This window comes from Apteryx mantelli, chromosome 2 (assembly GCF_036417845.1).
Source record: "Apteryx mantelli isolate bAptMan1 chromosome 2, bAptMan1.hap1, whole genome shotgun sequence".
NCBI lineage: Eukaryota > Metazoa > Chordata > Aves > Apterygiformes > Apterygidae > Apteryx > Apteryx mantelli.
The window spans coordinates 68,881,233-68,903,053 of NC_089979.1; the positions used below are offsets into that span (position 1 = coordinate 68,881,233).

Below are 21,821 nucleotides of genomic sequence, written 5' to 3' on the forward strand. Positions count from 1 at the left end.
CCCTTCTTATCCTAAAAGTCAGGATCAGGATTCACCTCGCAAAGAAACACTGGACAAGGCAAAATCTTTGGCCTAACCCTTCCTTCTTCCCACCTCGTACTTAGTTTCAAATTCTGCCTCTCTGCTTTTTTCCTCTGTATCCTTCAGGCCAGTTGCTTGCTTTCCTAAAAGCATCAATCCATCGCTCCCTGTATCTACTCCTGAGTGGCTGAGGAACAGCAGATTCTTTATTACCAGTCTACTTAGAGCAGAGATCCAGCTACAGACTGGTCTGCATTCAAAAGCTGTAAAAGTAGAACTGTGAGTAATGTGATTTCTGTAATTTCCAAGACTCTTTATTTAAACACAGTTATACAGCTTACAGATCTCATCCTGCTGTAATGACAAGCTATTCTATTTCCTGCACTGAAATGAGCATTATTGATAGAAGCAGACCAGGAGCTAGGGGAGGGGACTCCTATTCCTGACCTTTCCACTTCTTGCTGTCTAGTTCCCCTCCCTCTCAGCTTCACTTCCTTCAGTGGTGCAATGGGACTCACAAAACTGGCCTCTTTTGTAAAGTGCTGTAAGATTTATTGTGAAGAGCATGACATGAAATTAGGCAGCAGTAGCTGTTGTAGTAGTATTATATACCACTGTCGCTGGTTGGGGGAATTTTTGCCACATTGTATTGGTATACATAAAGCAGCAAAACTTTTTCCAAAGTTAGCATCTCCTATTCTTCAGCCAAGCAAGGGTACAGTAGCATCTTAGATAAAATGTTTGTGCAGTGTGATATCATTGCTGTGGTCTTCTTAAGATCTTGTCAGGATCCTGGCAGAAGTGAGGATCAGATATCTGTAATAAGGAAAAAATAGCAATTTCTCTTTTAACCAGTTATTAACCTTGAGATAGTCTATACTTCACAGGGAAGTAGTAAATGGCTTAAGCATAATTTCTCTTCCTTTGTTCTCTGAAATCAGGGTGGTTTCTAATCATTTAAGTGTTGTTAATTTATTACTATAAGTGCAACTATATTTCTTTTAATATTTTACAGAAAACTGATATTAAGTGGTCATTTCCTCACAGTTGGGTTTGTCAGCATTTCTTTAACTTCCCATTTTTTTAAAGCAGGCCTCAAAAAACAGTCTTGGAGGATGTAGCTAATATTGGATAATTCAGGAACAGTTTTTTAAGCATTTAGACCTGTCAGTCACATTGCCCTATTTTCTTGCTGATGAACATGCCCAGCTTGACATCAGGTTTGTTTTATGAGAAACTCAAAGTAACTTGGAGTGAAAATCCTTCCAATTAAAAAAATAAAATTATTAATCACACTGATTCATAGGCCATTACAAAACTTTGATACTAGAGGCAGTTTTCCTTAATCTCATACCTCAATTTACTAGCTGGTAATTTTCATTTTGTTTTTAAAGTAACTAAAATGCATGTGCACATTTAGGGTTGGTGCTTTTATTGGGGGGAGGGAGAGACAGAAGGAGAGTAGCTGAACTGCATTTCCACCCTTCCCAGACCCATCCCCTGAAACTGAAAATCCTCCACAAAAGCAGCAGGCTATATAGGCTGTGCAGTGGCTGTATACATTGTACATTTTATTAATCTGAAGCTGAGCCTCTTCATCCTTATTCCCTGTTGTCCCCCAGGTCCTGTGACAGCCTTGCAATGGGTCAGACATCCGTTTTCCAAAGAATGTCCCAGAAAGCGCTGTGTGGGTGATATTATAATTCTGTATATTCCTACAATGGAGCAGCGTGTCTGCGTAAAGGGAAGAGGAATTTTGTTTTGAAAAGTTAATGTGAATGCCAAATGATAAATAAAATGCCAAAATGAAAAATAGGCCCTGAAGAATGGAAAGCATTGTAATAAGACAACATTTATCTTTCTAACTGTGGGCCCTCTGAAGCCTGCAGAAAGGGTTTATGGATGAGACATGACCAGCAGAGAGCACGCAGGATCATCATTAGGAGTAGATGGCCAGAATTCTGTAGAGACTTTGTCACAAAACACAAGGCTACTTAATGTTCAGGTTAATAATTCATAGAACCTTGTGTTATTCAGGAGCATTTGGCAAACATCTAATATTACTGGATTGTTTAAAGATGTTTGCAGGTCACATCTACAAGTGGATGTCTGTTATCTGGCATTTTTTATACACAATATTTTTAAGAACTCTTTTTGTTGTTATCTGCACACTAACTCCTTCCCACTGTACTAGGAAACAGTATTCCATTCAGGGATAACTGACTCCATCCTCTCATTTTTCTTGCATAAAGGCTATAGAAGAAAATCTCTTTAAGCGATCATATTGTTATCCTGTTTCCAAATCCTTATCATGGGTGCCTGATAATCAAAGAAAACCTTACTAACCATATATATTTTCAAATTATAAATGGCTCTTAACTTGTGTTACTCTTTAAAGTTCAAACGATTTCTTCACTGTATTATTTGTATTCTTGAAAGCCTTTTCTTTCTTGTTCGTAGTATCCTTCGTATCTTTCCTTAATCACAATGGTCTCCATCTCTTTCCCCAACTGTTGAGAATTAACTGGGGAGAATGTAACTTGTTCGCTCAGTAATCATTTTTCCAATGTTTCAACATGCTACGGCATATTTTACAAACTACAGAGGATTCTGAATGAATATTCCTTACCAAGTTTCACTTTTAAACTAACTTCCTGCTGTTATTCAGAGAACAGATCATTTCATTATTGGTAAGTAGATTCGCTCTGGAAATTTTCAGTGAATTTTTCACTTAAATTTTTGAGTGCTGATTAAGCCCTTCTTGAGAAGGTTTCTTGAGTTTGAGGTGACTCATTCATCTAACTGCTGCCAATATCCCAACAGTCTGGATGGTTACCTGTGATGCAGAAGAGTGTCTCCTTCCCATTTTTGTCAGAGATCACACAACTAGTTATATGCATTATGTCATTAATTTTTTAAATGGAACGACTGTAGTTCAGCATCTAATTCATACTTACATGCTTAAATTTCAGGGTTGCTCAGTAGCCATAGAAACAATGAATGTGCTTAAAATCTCTGGAAACCAGGCTATATAGGTGCCTAGAAAATATAGAAACAAGTGTCTAAATACAATAATCTTAAAAGGAAAAAAATAGCCTGCTTCTTTTTTTTCTAATTTATTGAAAATGGCTGAAGTATTGCTTACTAGCAGAAGCAGAGTATATTGCTTAATGGATCACTTGCTCATTCAGATATGAAATCCAGCAAATTTCATGATTTTTCTATTTCAGATTGAAAATGTTTTTACTAAATTCTATTGCCTGTTTTCCAACATATCATATTTGTTCCATTTTCTAAATTCTAAAAAAGCTAGTGTTATATTCTATAAAATTTGGGGAGAAGCTTACAGTTGGTAGTATGAATTGTGACATGACATCATATTTTACTGATTCTGAAAGTTTAGTTTAGGCTCTCTTAATTACATGAAGTTCCCTTTTCTCGCATTGCCCTGGGATAAATGGGTGGTATGGCAGCCCAGAGCCTTTGGGATGCTAAAATAATCTGCATTAACCCTATAAACATACTTTTGCTTTGATGTTATCACCACTAGCTGCTAGCTGAATAATTACAGTTCCCTTGTGATCAACTTTCATATGATAAGAGCGATAGCAATGATAAAAGGATGAAAAAATTGCAAGACACTTGACTTGTGTTTTTAGTTCATAGGAAGAAAGGACATTGGTTTACAGTAAGCGATGCAGAGCATGCCGTGTAATGAAAGCTTTGGGTCCCCATTTCACTACTGCAGCTGAAGGGGGCTCGCATTCAGTGGTGGGGAGCAGCCACAGGAACTGGTTGTGGCTCCCTGGCTGAGATAAGTTTATGCTGTTCCCTTTGGCAAATCATTGTCTTTTAAATTCCTCAAAGCTTTGTTCAAAGTACAGCTGTGTTTCAATAATAACTTATTTCAGTATAATTCCAGTTCAGTGTTTTTTATTACATATGCTGCTAACATTTTTACACGAGTACTCCAGCTGTACACCAGTTCTCTGCAATCAGCACTAATCCAAAATCATGCCAGGAGCTGCCTCTATTAGTTTCCATGTTACTGAACTCTTGTGTACTGAACTATCATACACGCTTCTCATTTTATTTTCCCTTCATTCCATTGTTGTCTCGGCTCTCCAAACCCCACTTTTTTCCTTTTTAGCCCAAATTTGCTGCCGCAAGAGTCTGCTGTAGTTCCTATTTATCAGCAGCATTATCCAAGTACAAAGCTTTAAAAGAACTGTCAGTTTCCCAATATGAAATCTGAACCCACTCTTTTTTTTTTTTCCAGCTTGGTTGGGTAATGCAGTGTTCATAATAGGAAGGGACTAATGATACCAGTTCAAATTAATCACCACAGTGCAAGTAGGTACAGTGTATGTTTCCTCTGTTTTGCTGTGTCAGTAACCTGGAGTCTAGACCAGAAACATCATCTGCAGATCTGTCTTCAAGATTATCTCAAGAAAAGTGTGCAGACTGTGGTGAATCGTGTCCGTTGGCTGGTGGATTGAGGGTTTAACAGCCAACACAAAAACAACAGGCAGTCTTTTTATTAAATTTCTGCCCAGAGAACAACAGACTAGGTCTTCTGAGGTAAATCACCTCCTCTTACAGCAGAAACCACAGTTCAGAATTTCACGTCGCTTAGGAGATTATTCGCTACTGAGTTCTTTATTACATATAACTATAACCATTGCAGAGCTCCTTTAAATACCAGGTAAAAATTAACAGAAAAACAAAAGAAAATGTACTTTGCAGTCTAAGAGACCTTTAATGCAACTTTCTAGCCCTCTTTAGCATGTGTGTGTGTGTAAGGGAGTAAGTAATTGTGGAAGATACTGGTGTCCTTCAGTAGGTGGTATTTTTGCATGTGGACAACTGCTCAGAAGGCTCTAAGGTGAATTCCTCAAACTCATTTTTTACGTGTATTTTAAATCAGGCTTCGCATCCAGGTCTCCAGAGGCAGAAGGCTAGTGCTCCAATCCACTGTGGTATTAGGCTCATTAGCAGTCTTATCCTCAGGCCTTCTCTTAGATTGCTTTCTATATAATGTTTATTCTCATGAAGTTAGGTTCCATTCTCAGGTCTTTTTGTTGTTGTTTCTTTGCATTTGATCATTTTTAAAATAATTTTGCTAAACTATTCAGGCCGCTCATTTGCACTCTAGGGTTTACCTTCAACCAGTTCTGAGAGGGAAAGGAGATGGAGTAAAATAGCCAGCTTAATCAAACAAACTTGGAAGGTCAGTGTGAATTGAGTACATAAGATTGTTCACAAAATTATTGCAGGAAAATCATATTTCTAGTTGCCATTTAATCAAAATCGATAGCTGAGATTATTCCACCAGCGAATTTAGGGAGTCATAGCAGTCTATTATCAGTTCACAAGAGCTCACTGGAAAAATTGTGCGGGACAGCCAGGATTTCAAAATGTTTTTATAGATAGTAATTCCAAATTATTTAATCCTTTGCTGTAAGCACATGGGCTACTGATTGCAAGCTGAAAACCTGAAGTTTACGTGTCTTTTGCCCTTTCTAGTGACTCAGAGTTCTGTTGAGGAAGAGACTGATGTTTGTGCCCCATTCTTAGAAAACGTGTTTCAAGAGTCGAGATTTCCACTCAGTGAATCATTTCAGGTAACAGCTCTCTTATGCTGATTTTAATAGTAGTGGTTTGGGGTTTTTTTGCTTTTCAAGTTTCATTTTAGATAGAACACAGTCCCATCTGACCACCAAAGTAACTGAAAAAGAAAAAAAAAAAAAAGTTTAGTAACAGATCTGTCCAATCTACCCTCCTTACCAAATCTTTCCACTCTAGATGCTCATTGAGATGGTTTTCACTGCTTTCATTGCTCATAGGAAGAAACCAGATTGTGCAACATGTTATCCATTATACAAGCTGAAGACAGGAGTGCAAAAAAATGTACTGAGAATAGTTTCTTCTCAAGAATCCTTTATTTAAAAATGGAGATAAGTAAATGATAAACGAAGGTAAAAGCATCAATATTAGGACTTAAATCCTCTTACTCACATTTTCTTAATATTCAAACACTTTGCAAGCATTGAGTTTTCTTTCTGTGGAAGCAAATATTTTCTTAAATAAAAGTTCCAGAAATGATCTAAAACACTTCCCTATGTCCTGCCCCTCCGGTCCAAACACCTATCTTATTCTGCCAGAAGAAACCTTCTTTGGACACAGTTCATGCTGATGTTGGGAATGTCATTTAATTATATCAGCAGAAAAATTCCTTGGACCTGTCTTAGTCTTGTCTCTGTTACAGACAATCTGGTAGCATAGTATGGCTGTATCGCCAGGCCGAGAGCTCTACTGGTATAGTTGTACCACTGTGCTTTCCAGCAGAAGTGTATCTGCCCTAGATATAATTTACATCAGGAAAATTGGCTTTTGCCACTACGGCTTATCTTATTATTGTCTGAATGACATAAGCTGTGTTGGTGAAAGTATAGTTCTGCCTGTATAACTGTGAACATCAACTGCTTTTGGTAGCATAGCTCAGTTTTAGCCTCAGTTACAAATCATGCCCCTTTTTACATTGACTAGTATAAGTAGTCCTGCACAACTTTACAGCATAGACCTGGCCTCAGGCAATTTTGCCTCTGATTTAAGTAGGCACAAAGCACAAGCGGTTCTCTTCATGCTCATTCACCTGATGGTCTTTTCCACTCCCCCTTGATTCTTTGTTCACCGCATCCACCGGCCATCTTTCCTCAGTAGTTCTGTTCCTCTCTTCTCTTCCCCAAACCCTGTTGCTGCAGCCTCCCCCAAGTTTCATTAATCTCTGCCCTTGGAAGTTGTCCTGCTTTTTCCTTCCCTGCAGGGTAACTGCTCCCTCGCATACCTTCTTCATGACTGCTGCCTCACTTCCTATTTCTTCACTTCTCTGCTTGTTTCTGGCCCTCTCTGCCTATTCCCTCCTGCTTTGTGCACCCATCTCAAAGTGCTGTCTACCCATTTTTCCCTGGGCTTCTTGGGGTTTCCTTCTTCCCCACCCCTGTTTCTACTTGCATGCTTTGAGCTATAATTAGCTACACCATGAAGTTAAGAAAATACAAATGTAGGCTGCAAAAACCAAGAGAAACTGCCTAACAGTGAAATCTGCAAGGCCATGGACCAAGCTCCCAGGAGAAGCTGTTGAGTCCTCCATAATTAAGGATATTTAAAAATACTGAGAAATAGTAGTACTGAGAAATATATTGCATAGAACAATATAGTGAATAATACTAAACATAAAATAATACTAAATAATTACATAGTAATAATAATAATAAATAGTAGATAATGCTGTAGCAGGATATTGGTGCCTTCCTTCAGCTCCTGCTGTCTCAGCTGGTGCTGGACCAACCTTTTAAACAACTAAACACGAAGAAGTTACTATCAGCAGGTACATTTATTTTGGTTGTCAGAGGTTTCTGAATCAGCCCTCCACAGCAAATTGGGCATGGGGAAACACACAGATGGCTTACTACTTGCCTTCGGTAGGGAATATAATCACATTTAAACTAACAATCAATTAGGTGTGAGAGGCTAGGTGGTCGATAAGAATGAAACATGTCATGTTCAGTACCAAATCACAAAATGGGCATTAAACACTAACTTATTTTTTCACACATGTTTTTTGCATTACCTGGCCACAAAAGCTCCTCAGCAGCAATGCAGAGTGTTAAGAGAAGTAAAAGTATTGCTGTGGGTGTTTTTGCTTACTGTTGCTCTTTTTCCCACTCCTTTTCTACAGACACACTCACACACGTGCTACACAACCTGCTTCTGAGGCTGTACATTAGTGATCAGAGAACTGTTTGAGAATGTAAATGTCAAACATCTGCTTGTTAGTTTTTCACACTACATTTTTAAACAGTCCAAGCAATAAGTAGAGTGCGCTGTTCAGAACTTTGCTAAGTAATTAAGTACGCACCAGTAGATCTCGGTTAGAATTATCCAGTTAAAATGTACTTTTTGTTTTAATCTTCCTCTTTTAAGGATTTTGGTTATGGAAACTGTAATAACCCTGTTTTGTGCCCCTGTTGTTAGTCTTAGTTATGAGGCTCAAGCATATGTCAGTTGTTCACATATCACTTCAGCCATTCTCTAGTTACCACTGGATCTAGGGCCTAAGTCTTATAGTTTCCTGAAAGAACAGGTTTCAGTTGCTGATCTTCCCCAGGAAGGACTTGGGAACATTGGCTATTGCTAAAATAGTTTGGGGGAATAGTCTATGCTACTTTTTATACCCTGAAAATCAGGGCTGGTGAAAGGACTAGTTCATCAAGCTGGTCCAGTCCCAGGGCTGCTCTACATTGCATCTATCTACTGGAGACTCCCAAAAGGAAAGGCGAGAAGGAGATGGAGGCAGCAATTCTGGCAGCCAGAGACTTCAGCTAATCCTGCAATACACCCCCCAAGCTGTCATATGTGAGGGAAAAAGTGGTGGGGGTTTCAGATATACTGTCTTCCTATCTCCAGATGAGTCCTTTGACAAGAGGTATCCTTAGCTGACTAGGTGAGTCAGCTCTGTTTTGCACTACTGAAACTGCTCAAAGCAGAAAGAGCAAATACTTAACACTCGATCTTTTATTTTTGATATGTGTAATCACTAAAATACTGTAGGCTGAGAATAGGCCAGACCCTGTGTCCACTAAAGTAGCGTAGGATAGCTTAGTGCCTGAAGAATTGCACCAGGATTTTGGGGGAGACCTGGGTTTTACTTCCAGCTCTGCCACTACTAGCCTGTTGAGACATGAGGTAAATGCCTTAACATCTCTATGTTACCTTAGGTTTTCTTTTGCTCACTAAAGGCCTAATGTTAAGATAACTTCAGCCTTGACTTTCTGATCATTCAAAGCTGCACTTAGAGATAAAAGGTAGTACAGCCACAGGAGCAAGTTCCACCACTCTGCTCCATAGCTCCCTCACTGCAGGATTTCCAGACGCTGGGGTAGCTGAGCATGGTGGTGCATCACTTTCACCCCCGTATGGAAAAGGGGAACGCTGTATGACAGTGTGTCATCTGACAAATGCTATGTGAGAGTTAGCTGCTGGTATTATATGGTGTGCTTTTCCGCATGTTTTTCCATCACCAGAATTCATTAAGTTTAACTTTTTAAGAGTTTAAGAAATATATTTAACTGAACTTTCCACCTTTTATTCTGTATAATTATCTTGCTTGTATGGTGGACGCACTGTTTTACATCTGTTCTTATGGAGTTTCTGATCCAAGTAACCCATGTCTCAGTTGAAGAAAAAAAAACCCCAAAACACAAAAAGAAAACTGAAAATCCCAACCCCCAAGAAAATGCAAGAGTGGCATGTTTATTCATTTAAAGAAATACTTGGTTGAAATGTAAAGGAAATTCAAGCATTTCTTTTGGTCTTAGGTTGTATAAAGACTTATTTCTCAAAACCCTCGGGGCCATATTCTCTGATCCACAAAGTACACTTTTCACTGCATTAGCATGTTGGCTGAATCCTGCCTCTCAGCACAAGCGAGGACATCAGCAATAGGATGGAGGCAAGAGGACTCCATTTTTTTTTGCACTGGATGTTGTGCAGGCATCAGCTCGAGCAGCAGACAGGACCTCAAATATCTCTAAACGTCCTCTGCGGCTGGACAGCCACAGATGGGAGGGAGGGAGCTGGCTCTCAGTGGCTGCCTCAGCCAGCCTTCAAATGCAGTCCTGAATTGTTGGAAAGTAAGGGCCCAATGCTCTCTCTTTAGTGTGTAAAATACTCATATTTTGTAACAGAAGCGACTTACTCAAAACTGTTTTGACTGAAAGGGATGTGTGATTAGAAGACATCTAAGTAACTTCTAAATACCATGATCTAAAGCAGAGAATACTGATAATGTCTAATTGGAGGGAAAAAAATCTGATTTTCTAGCTAATCTTCATCTTCTGTTTTAATACCAATGCTAATTTTAGCCTCTTCGTTTTAAGACATCATAGCATCCTCAAATTGTGTCCTTCACATAAGCTACACATCCTGTTTTTCTTCTCTCCTTGAAGAACTTTAATCAGCATCTCTGGTACTTGAACTATGCGTGGGGACAGAGGTGTCCTCTTCTTGGAACAGGAGCTAGTGGCTTTTATGTCACCAAGATGGCTATGTCACCCAGTGTTTTTAATGAAATGAATAATGCACAAAATGCCTTCATAAAACACTTGCTTATATCTGCACTATTGCTAATTGTATTTAACATCAGTGAGTAGGATCAGAGATATGTGTGATTGTTATACAAAAGTTAGAGGCAGTCTTCTTGCCCCTTAGCATGTGTACCATCACTGTTCAGTACTGATGTCATGATATCCAAAAACTATACAAACCATACGCACTTTTAGGAAAACGAAGACTTAATATTTCAGTTGTCACAAACAGTGACCAGAGATGGGATAAAACACAAGAATGCAGATGGTGGAAAATGGTAGAATGAAAGGGATATCTGTATTTTTAAAGCTATATTGCAGTATTTTGGGAGAGTCATTTTCCTCATAAGAGTTGCTTTTTTATTAGACAAAAAATACTTCACTGGCATAAAAAAAAATTAAACCATTTGCTTGAAATGTCACAGGCAGTCTTAGATCAGAGCAGGTTTTGATCACTTCAGTGCTTTACAAAAGTTTGAATGATGGAAAAGTATGAAAATTAAGTTATTTTAATTTCTCTTGCTCTGTGATAGCTCAGAGTTAGAATGCATCTGCTGAATTGTGAAAGGCATATCACTTGTGACTATTTCATAAATCTTGGTCGTTAATTTTTTTTAGTCATTACATAATTCTTTTTGCAAACTGCAGAAAGTATGGATGTTTTGATGAAAGTGCTGTATCAGTGGCCAGCTTACATGGTCAGAAAATGCTTTTGCATTTTTTTTTAATTTACAGCATTATCATAATATGTGCTGATTCACCTTTCGTTTGTCTTTTTGGAAGAATGGGTATGTTTAAAACATAAAAAATATATATGCAAAAAAACTGATTTTATCTAAAAATTTTCTGCAAGCACTGTAATCCTCTCATTTTTCCAATGAGAACTTTACCATACCTACATTATTTGCATTCCTCTTATCCATGTTTCTGGAGTAGATTTCAGATACTGAATTGAACAGAATTTCTTCTCCTATTTTGTCTATCCCCTTGATTTTATTTTTTTTTTAATGTGGAGGGCTGCTTAAGGACCTCTGAAGTTAAAAAAAAAAAATGCAGTGAGGATGGATCAAAATCTTTATAAAGAGGTAGTACAAAACTCCTTAGAGAATACTCTAGAGATATTAGCCACAGGTGAATTATACATGAGTTGCCATCCACTAAAGAAGATTATCCATACAGGAATTTGCACCAGTTTAAACTACAGCAATTTACGTAAATGTCTGGGTAAACAAGGCCTTAGGTTGTAAATTGTTAGGCCTAATCTACACAGTTTATATGTATATGCCATTCAGGCTTAAATCACTGCAATCTTCTAATGTGAATAAAATGTTTGAAGGGCTGAGCTTGAAATGGATGACCATTTTCTTTTTTCTTTTTTTTTTAATTTGATGCCTGACAGCAAGAGATATACAGGTAAAGATATAAGCTGGCTATAAGGCTGTTGGACTTGCTGACATTTCTACCGCCACTGGATGGCAGGTATAGTAGATATGGAGATGAAAACATTAAAGACACTTTACAGTGTATTTATTTTTAATGATGTCCCTTGATTTTTTTTTTTTTGTAAAAGAAGAACCTTGTAGTAGAATAAATGCAATTTCTAATGTTTGCTGTTTTGTGGGGTAAACCATGATATAGCTGCTCTGTTAGTCAACAACTCAGTTTTAACAGAGCTTAACAGTAGTGACTTTTACAGACAAAACTCCCATGTAATACTGCATGAAACTCAGCTGACAAAAATTTAACCTACAGGAACCACTACAACAAACATACGCAAGTTAAAGCTGCAGTTTCTCATATGTGTTCTGAATACACGTGTGTACTGTTTAGTTTTGCAATTCTGGCATTTCCAGATGACCAGAAGTGCAGGTGTTTTACTTGAAATCTGGAAGGAGAGATCATTATTCCTTACATAAAACACAGTTAATGTTTTTAAAAAAAAGGTTCTATGTGTTCTTCACATGTATACCTTTATCCAAATGTTTTAAAGGCTTTACAGGAAAGAGCAGGGCAAACTAAAACTTAATGATGACACCTCACATGCAAAAGGTTGTTTGTGAAAGGAGTTGGTTGTGGACTTACTATCACATACATGGAATTTAGCCTTCCTTTCCATTTGAATCCCTTTTCAAGAAGGAGATAGGATACCAGGTAAGCTGGTACAAGTCATTTGCCCTCAGGCCAAATCTTGATTTACAAAAAAAAAAAAAAAAAAAAAAAATCCAGCCTATGGCTTCTAGTCATATATCTCATGAATAATTTCTAGTAAAAATATATATGCTTAAAGATAAATAGCTGCAAAAGGCCTGCTTTTACTAACTTTGGTTTAGAAATAGTGTAAATAACCATTTCCTTAAAGAGTAAACTGGTTCCTCATCTGCTCATTATGGCACTCCTCACAAGTAGTTTTACTTTACTTTTTTCCTCCCCATTGAGGTTTCAGGATGGAGTATTTCCACGTATTTTATTTTTATGTCTTGCTACTAGTTGTGCCCCAACTCCAAACTAGCATTGCCTTCAAAGTGAAAGCCCTGCGGTGCTGAAGGGAAAGACCCCTCCCCGTCACTTGTTGAATCTTCTTTTATTTCGGCTGCCGCTGGGACACAGTGACAGCAGGGACCGCACAGCGCCGCGCGTGTGCGCTTTGCAGCTACTCACATGTGCAAACGCCCGCGTCCTGCCCCTGAGGAGATACAGCACTTGAACCCGCGGTTCCTACGCGGATGCTCCTGGTCTTGCTTGATTTAAGGCCCTTGGGGCTTTGCCAGGCGGGTGCCCGACCCCGGGGGGCAGGGGCTCAAGCCGCGCGCGGTGCCAGCCGGCGGGGGCAGAGCCGGAGTGGGGCACCCCGGCGCGGCGGGCACCGCGCAGCGGCGCGCAGCACCTGGCCGCCGCCCCGCGGGGCCCCCTCCGCGCATCCCGCTTTCCGGCGGCGCTGCGCGGGCGGCCGGCTCCGAGCGGCCGCGGAGGGGACGCAGCGGGGGGCTGGGGGAGTTTGGGTGCCGTCGCTCCGCGGGGTGGGGGGGGCGCGCTGGCGATGCTGCGCGCAACAGGCTGCCGCCGCCCGCGGCCGGGAGAGGAGCCGGCCGGCACGTGATGTGTCTCCTTATCAGGGTGCGCGGGGCAGCGCGGGGGCGGGCCGGGGGCGGGGGCGTCCGCGGAGCGCAGCGCGGCGGCGGCGCCGGGGTCCCTGGCCGTGCCCATCGCTGCGCCGGCAGGGAGGGGAGTTAGCGCGGAGTTGATGAACTTTGCACATCCACAGAAACGCCATTTTGATTCCTTTTTCCGGAACAACTTTGCGGCTCCCTCCCGTGCGCGCGCCCCCGCGCGCGCCCCCGCCCCCGCCCCCCCCCCGGCGGCCCATCCTCCCGGCATGTCGCGGCGCAAGCAGCCCAGCCCCAGCAAAGTCCGGCGTAAGTACCGCGGGGCTGCGCGGGCGCCGCGCTCCCTCACAAAGGGGCAGAAACGTGCCTGAACTCAGGAGGGAGTTTGGTGTTTGTTGTTTGTTTGGTTTTTTTAAGGGAGGAGGAGAAAAGAAAGAAAAAGGAAAAAAAAAAACTTTGGGAGGGGGCAGGCGCGGGGATGAGGACTTTGCAGCGTGTCGGCTGGTTGTGTGACTTCTTTAAAAAATGAAATGCTTGTTTAGAAAAAAAGAGTTTCCTTTAAAAAAAAGAGAAGAGGAAAAAAAGTTTGGCTGGCAGCGGTGGAGATGATGATGAGTTCGTGCAGCCTCCCTCTTCCCTTCCCCCGCTCCTCCCTCTCCTCTCCTCCCTCCGCGGCTCCTGTTTTTTTTTTTTTTTTTCCCCCTTCCCTGTTGCAGACTTTCTACCAACCAGCGGCACCAGCCGCGGCGTTTTGCCTTCAGGACCTGATGCTCATCCATATTAAACCGTCTGAGCTCAGGAATCCGGCCAGATCATCCCCCCCTCCTGCTGCAAAGTTTATTTTTAACCAGCCACCGCCACAATTTGGATGGGGCTGCGAGGAAGCAACATCTTTTAGCCCGGCTCGCCCCCGTCTCCCGAGCCCGGGGCCGCTTTCCTTTTAACTTTTCCTTTGGGTTGATTTTCTTTTCGGAGCTCGCTGCGGGTCCCGGTGCGGCGGCCTCTTTTTTTTTTCTTTTTTTTCCCCTTTTTTTGTTTTTCCGGACGGGAAGGCCGAATCGGAGTTTAAAAAGTTGGGATGAAGGCGCCCCTTTCCAGGTAGAGCCCGGCTTGCGCTGCGCATCTCTCCGCTAACTTTCCGCCCCTTTCCCGGGGCGAAGCCCCGTGCGTGTCTCCCATCCGCACTTTGATACCTCTCCCTCTTCCCTCCCTCTCGCTCTCGGGTGGGTTTTCTTTTTTCCTCTCCTCTTTTTTCTCTTCCTCCTCTTTTTTCACCCCCCCCCAGCCCCCGCGGCGGGGTAGGGACGTGTTGCCCCCCTTGGGGGGGCGGGGGCGCCCCGTCGGGGGGCGGCGGTGCCGGGTGCTGCCATTGTGCGGGGGGGGGGGACGCGCGCCCGCGCGCGGGGGGATCCGCGCGGGGGGGGGGGGCGCGGCTGCGTCACGCTCACAGGAAGGAGCCGCGGCAGCATCCGAGCCGGGGGGGGGGAACGGACCGCCCGGCCCAGCCCGGTCCGGTACCGCGGGGCCCGGCCCGGCCCCGCTCCCCCCGCTGCTTCGGCGACCGCCCTTCGGGGGAAGGGGGGAGAGAGAAACCCCGCGGCGGCGGCGTTATTTCGGTGAAAACAAAGTTTTCGGGGGGTTGTGTTGCTCCCCCCCGCCCCTCCGCGGTGCCCCGTGTTGATGTGAACTGGTCGGGACTCGTCTCTTAGGAAACTGCGCTCTTAAATCGTTGCTAAGAGGCAGGGACCCCCCCCCCCCCCCGCCGGCATACTTTCCCCTCGATGGCTGCGCGGGGGTTGCGATGAGGATGCAGTTCCTCCTTCTCCGCGCCGGCAGTTAATAATGCACGAAGCCGAGGGGGGGCGCTTTGGGGGGGTCCTCTTTCCTCCCCCCCCCCCACTTCAAGGTTAAGGGGGGAAGAGCGTGGGGGCGGCGGGCCGGGCCGGGCCGGGCGCGCCTGTTGTTGGGCAGAGCCGGGCAGCGGGCGCGGGGGAGAGGCGGCAGCGCGGCCGAGATGCTGCAACTTTCTTTTTTTCTTTTCTTTTTTTTTTTTTTCGAGAGAGCAGAGGAGGGAGGGCGGTGGATTGAACTTTGTCATGTCGCAGATAAGTTTCCTCTGGCTTCTTCTCCCTGCACTTCTCCCCCCTCCTCCCGTCCGCACGCACGCTGGAGATTTTTTTTTTTTTGCCATTTTTTCTTTCTTTTTTACTTCTTTCTCTTTTATTTTCTTTCCCCGTTTCACCTCTCGGCCGCGGTGTCTTCGCGTGCTCTGCATCCGCGCAGGGTTGTGGAGGAGGAGGAGAGCGCTCCTCCCGGCTCAGCGCGCTGCCCGGGCGGCGCGGCCCGGTGCGCGCCCCGCGGACGCCGCCGCGCCGCGCCGGGCAGCGCCGGGGGGGGCCGGGCCGCGGCTGATGCTCTGGTCCTGCTGAGAGGCAGCATCCTGTGGGGCCGGCTGAAGGGATTTCTGCAGGGGGGGCCGAGGGGAGCACTGCCCTGTTTTAATCCCAGCTCCCTCTTTCTCCCGTCTTCTGCTGTAGATGAGATCAAGTGTGGTTGTGTGTTTAAGAAAGTAGTTAAACGTCTAGTTTAATGTGATTTTGTGTGTGTGTGTGGGGAAATAACGTAGGAGAGGCAGAAAATGCAGTTTGTGTTTCTTGCTGTTCCAACCTCAGACTCCAGTGCTTTGGCTTAAAAAAAAAAAAAACACAAGCCTTTATTAACACCAGGAGCATTTGCTAAATAGCACTGTCCTGTCACCCCTGCAGCATACAGCACACAGCTGTAATGGTGGCTGAAGTTTTTTCGTTGAGGTCTGTCGTTTTGACACAAGCACCAAGTTTTGTTACCACAGTTCCTGTTTTCCACAGGGTCAGTGCGCGTGAAAGGGATGCAGTGACTCAGGGTCAGACCAGCCATATTTGTTTTAGGTTTTAATTTTCCCTTTGAAGACTTAAGGGTATATAGTCCTTCCTTGGTGTGCCTGCATAATGCCTATTAGCCTGAATGGGAGTTAGGTACATCCAGGGAAGAATAGGCCCTTTTGTTTGTTAGAAACCCAGAAACAGCATGAATCCATCATCCAGTCAGTCAGAGTACCAGGCTCTCCCTCACCTGCTGGCAGGGACGCATCTGGGCGCCTCCTTGGTACGGGGCAGCTGTGCCCAGCTTGCTGCAGCCTCTCCTGCCCCCTCGCCCTCCTGCTCCCAGCATCCATATTTGGAACCGAACTGGTGTCTTGCAGTTGAAAAATACCATTCTTTAGGTGGACTTTTCTTTTGCCCTAATTTCACAGGAAATTTCTAATTGTCAGACTGTTGTCTGTCCATCAGTAGTGACTGTTTTTGTAGCCTCTCTTTCACACTTCTTTTAATAACTAATGACCTTTAAGTTTGTTTTTTTTTTTGCTTTGGTATTAAGACAGAATATAGCAAGGTGTTTGGGGGTTGTGTTTTGTTTTGTTTTGTTTTCTCCCAGACCTGTGGGTTTGAAGATTTATTTGCTTGCAGATTTCAGTGTAGTGGAACATCTTAATCTGACTGAACCCATACAGGTTGTGCATCCAGTCTTCACTTTTTACATCATTCACTGACCCTCAGCTCAGATGGCTTTTATTTTTAATTCAAGGGTCAGGAGATTCTTGAAGTTTCAGAACTGGGAAAACCAAATGTCTTCATTATCTTTTACTAATATCCATCATCTCCGTTGGTACCAAAGGCAAGTGCAGTGTTTCCCAGGGCATACAGACATTGACATCTGTAGTGCTTTTCTTAACCCTTAAGGATTTATCACTTTGTCTAAATTGAAGTCACACCATGATCATAACAATAGCTTGACTTTAGCTAATGAAAGCTGCTTAAGCAGAAACACAGTTTGGACTCAGTTGGATTTCTTTAGATAAAAACTATTTGTGTATTTACATAGTATAGATTAAAAACATATAGATAAATCCCTTTGGTTATATTCATTATCCCTTGTAAAAGTAGGTGGTGCTTAGAAGGTCATAGGATAAGAGTTGCTAAGCAGCTAAACAGAAGGATGCTAAAATTAACCTGAGTGTTTTTGTAAGGGATTCACTTTTTAAGTTGTAATAATTTTTTGATTGACCTAAAATGCATTTTTGAGAGTAAAACATCTGAAAAAAATACTTAGATATACAAATAAAGCTTTCTAGAGGAATATGTTGAGCGTTCAGGTCACCTACTTATGGAAGTTATTCCACCCTCCCCCAGTGTGCCTAAATGTTACCAGGATTGGGCCCTCTATTTGTGCCCTTTACAAATGTCCTTCCAGAGTTATCTGTTGCTTACTTCTCCAAGAGCATCTGATGTATGTTGGATAGCAGCCTGTAGGGACAGTCTTGGGAAAAAAAAGGAACTGCAAAGGTTCCCCAGGAACAGACTGAAAACAAGTAAATCCTGTTAGTCTTAACTCTGTGCATGTGCAGAAAAAGCCCCTTTTAACTTTTTGATGAATGATACCTAAAGTTCGGAGATCTGTGTTTTATGTATACTCTCTTAAAACATGTGAAATCATGCCCTTTTCTTTGAATGCAGTAAAGGTTGTTTTAAAAAACAGCACATTATTGGACCATGTTAGTAGCAGATTCAGACGGCTGCCTTGATGATACGGTAGTTTCTTTCTTGGATGGTAATTGTATTTAGAGAAGGATGGTAGTGCTGCTTTCAGTTCTTCTGAGGATAGTGAGAATGCTTGTTGTTTCATGCATTTTTCTTTTGCCTCCTTTCAGAATTCAAGCAAAATGGCCAGTGATGGGACTACAGTTTTAAAATACTGGGGTTTTTTTTTCTTCTTTTTTCAAGAAAGAGTATTCTGCAGCTTGGAAAGGGGCCAGGGACTGTTTCACGTTCTTCTGAGTACTGCTTCATCGTGGATGTAGTGCTCAGGTACCCTGCAACTTTGCTGAGAAGTGTCTTGTGGAGCATATGTAAACTTGGAGGTGAGAAGGAGCCGCTCTCTCGAGACCACACAGTGATAACAGCTCGTTTCTTATTGTTGGGTGGGACAGCTGACTTGCCAAGTTGTTGTTCAGAATTAAAGCAGACTTTCTTTGGGGAGACATAAGAGGAATCCTTTTGGTGTGTATTTTTTTTTTTAATAGCATGCTTAAAACAGCAGCTACGGGAGCTGCCCCCCCTCCCATAGGAAGCATCTTCCCAGGCAGTGATTTCAAAGACAGGCCCTGAGTACCTCCTGAAATTCCCCTCTGTGGGGTGATGCACTGAAAAGTCAGCTATTTGTGTTGGGCTGGGAAGGGCTTGAAACTTGGAGAGCTTTGCCAGGTCAGGTTTAGTTATCAGCGTTTGATTACAAATGAAAATAGGTGAGGTTGACTGAGGTGGGAAGTGCTCGCTCTCTCCTGGGGTATACATCTGAACAGGAATTTCAGGAGCTTTCACTCTTTGTTGTTCTTCAGTCCGAGAAATCTGATGATGGCTCATCTTTGATGTCTGTCAGTCATTAAGTTTTTCCCACCTTAAGTTGTTCCCTCCACCCCACCCTGCCCTTCTGTTTTGCATAGCAACATTTGAGGGTCAGTGACTAAAGAGTGCAGACTTCCAAGGCAGCAGTACCACAGTATCTCACCCACCTGCCCTCTGAATTTTGGTTAGAGCAGGGTAACGAAACTTAATGAAGCTTGTATTAATGCTTTGTTATGAAATGTAAAAAGTGCACATAATTGCCAGTTGGGGCATATGCTGTGGAGTTCTGTTGGATGGCTTATTTGTGTTACGTTGTTCTCTTGCAACAGTGGAAAGGGGTCAGAACAAGAAAAAGGGCCTGGACAAAAGGGAGAAGAGTCAGGGGGATACTTTGCTCTTGGCTGAGCCAGTGTTAAAACTATTGCAGGTGCCTACTGCAGTCAGAAGGGAATTGTCCTGATGTAGCTGAAGAGTCTGGACCCCTTTCCTTTAGAAATGACGCAGGCATTTCTGTGTACTGTGCTTTTTTTTGGGGGGGGGGGCGGCGGTGGTATTGCAGCTTTCAGGTTGGTTAGCCTAGCAATCAATAAAGGTAGTTGCTTTTGAATAGGTGCTTTACACAAAAGAACTAGTTGATGGGTGGAGACTGTTTATTCAGAGTGATTCAACTAAGTAATGCTAAGAGAATCTGAATACCTCTTTAAAGATGTAGAGAAACGGCAGCTGTTTTAACAACAGGATTCACCTGCAGAGTCCCAGTCATCCAGAGAGGCGATACAGCAGGGAAAAGAAAAGCTGTCAAAATCCCCCACAGGCGTTGTTAGGCTCCTGTACTAAAATAGGTATTCCAAGGACCATTAGAGAGGGAAGCCTTTAACTCCTTGATTCCCTCCCCCATCTTCTTTTCTGATGTTCCCACAGAAGAACACTGAATGCAACTTTTGAATTCCATTGTTTTCCTGCATCTAACCCTTCCCAGTAAATATGTCTAGTATTTAATCTTAATTATTTGTATTTAATCTTATTTAATTATTTATTCATTTAATCTCATGTATTTAATCTCAGGATTTTAAGAGATCTTTTTCCTTTTGAAGATACCCCCTTGTCCCGGTGTCTGAAGTTTTTTTGAAAATCTGTTTGTGCAAGGGACGGGACTGTGTTTAGAACTCTCAGGAAGTGTTTGAGAACTACTTTCACACAGTGGTCAAGTGACTTAAAGGTGTAATTTCTGTTAGCTTTGAAAATGAAATTTGGACTTTTAAGTCACTTGGGGTAAAAAAGAAATATATTAAGTATCTTGGTTATCTTAAACATTCTTTATGCTGATATGCCTGAGTAACTTGCTCATTAGGTTCTAAAAAAATAAATATATATTGTGGTTAATAATGGAAGTATCAGCTTCTGGTAACTGACAGGCTTCATCAATTGTCATTTCCTGGTGGATATTTTAACAGATGTTAGCATGTGGTTTCTTGACACAGCACAAACATACTTGTATGTGTTTTAGGAATGGGTACCCTGCGTCATCCATCCTTTGTAAATGGAGGTTGATCAGCCATTGACAAAATTTTTTAAATTTATTTAGGTATCTGCTTCCTCTCTAAATGTGATAGAAGCAACATGTTCATTTGAAGCATTGATAGCCTTTGCTTTTATTGGTGATTAGCCGGTGTTAACCAGAACCCCTGTTAGTACCATTTCCTATGGCAGGTGATGTCAGCATTCAGATGTATCAGTACATAGCAGTGTTTTGATCAGAGCACTTGCATCACAGCAATAATTTCCATTCCTGTGTCCAGGCTGCACTTTCAAACTGCTAGTGTTACGGCTTGGACAAGGGAGGACTGCTTTGGATTTTGCAGTAACAAGCAGCAGTACTTCCTCTTATTTCCTTTAGGGAGCAACATCACTTTTAATTTGGACCACTCTCAGCTTTGGGGAGGGGAAAGAGCCTAGCTTAAATTCTTTTCTTTTCCTCTTCTTTTTTATTATACAGAATGCATTTTCTTTCTTAAATGAAGTTCATTATGTGTCTCATTGCTCTTAGTGTTTAGAGAACATGAGAAGCAGCCTGGATGTGAATACCCCTGTGCTGTTTATCCATGTGTGCGTTTTTTTCCGATGTTTAGACAGTTGCATGTGTATCAGGGATAGTACGTGGCAGTGGCATATTGTGCAGTTGGCACGTGCTTGCCAGCATAATTCCCCCTTTTCTCCCAAAGCCTTTAAGGTATCCTAAATTGATGTTCACTTGGAAAACTTGCAGCACAACTCAAATATTTTGCTGTCTGTACATCCTGATGCTTTTGGATGGAAGGAAGGAAAGTGGGAGGAGGCTTGCTTTTTAAGTGAGACACTGAAGGTCCAGGAAGTGGAACTGCATGTTATAGAAGCCAGTTGTGGAAGAGGTGCAGCTGGATTACTAAAGGCTTCCATTTGTGAGGTTTGTCTATATTTTCCTGGGGAAGAAGTACAAGTGCAATGACAAGTGCTTCTCTATGGAGATGTAACCTATGCCTTGCATTTAGTTAATTTGGAAGATATATTTCTTTTGGTCTCTTTTTCTAACTGCTTCAAGTATCATTTGTTCTTCCTTATCAGATTGCTCAACCAGGTGTCAGTACATCGTACCAAGTTTCCAAGTAAGGTTTAAAGCTGTGGTCCTTGGCAGCTTCTAGAACTAATCTTGGAACAACTTTCAGCCTTTACAGCACATGTGGCTCTTCTGTCTGGTAAGACCTCCTAGCAGTGTTCAAACTGGCAGGAGCCTGGTTGTCCATGTTGCAAAAGGGTAAAGAAAGCTGTATCACAGTGCCCCAAATTCCCTGGTGTGAACTTAGTTTATTGTTGGAAACTGCATCCACTTTGAATAGTGAAGATTTTTTTTTTTTGTATCAGTTTTACCAACATCTTCCTAATCCTTGTGGAAAAAATCTTCTGTGTCCCCATTTCTGCTTTCTGGGAAATGGCAGTAGCAGTCACTTCATGCTCAGCAAAAAGACATGTTGTACCTAACTAGGAGGTGAATTTCTAGGAGTGGGGGAAATCATCTATACCTCAGAGTGGATGCCGGTTACTTTGGGAGGAAGCCATGCAGATTATAAACT

At 42.6% G+C, this 21,821-nt stretch overlaps 1 long non-coding RNA gene across 1 annotated transcript; it reads right to left on the minus strand.

The window, feature by feature from the left end:
* Positions 1 to 556: 556 nt before the first annotated feature.
* On the minus strand, positions 557 to 13,005 carry LOC106482567 (uncharacterized). The gene is made up of 3 exons (XR_001292181.2): positions 12,828 to 13,005; positions 2,979 to 3,060; positions 557 to 837 (listed from the first exon to the last, which is right to left on the minus strand). It is a non-coding gene; the product is annotated as an uncharacterized lncRNA (long non-coding RNA).
* Positions 13,006 to 21,821: the final 8,816 nt, after the last annotated feature.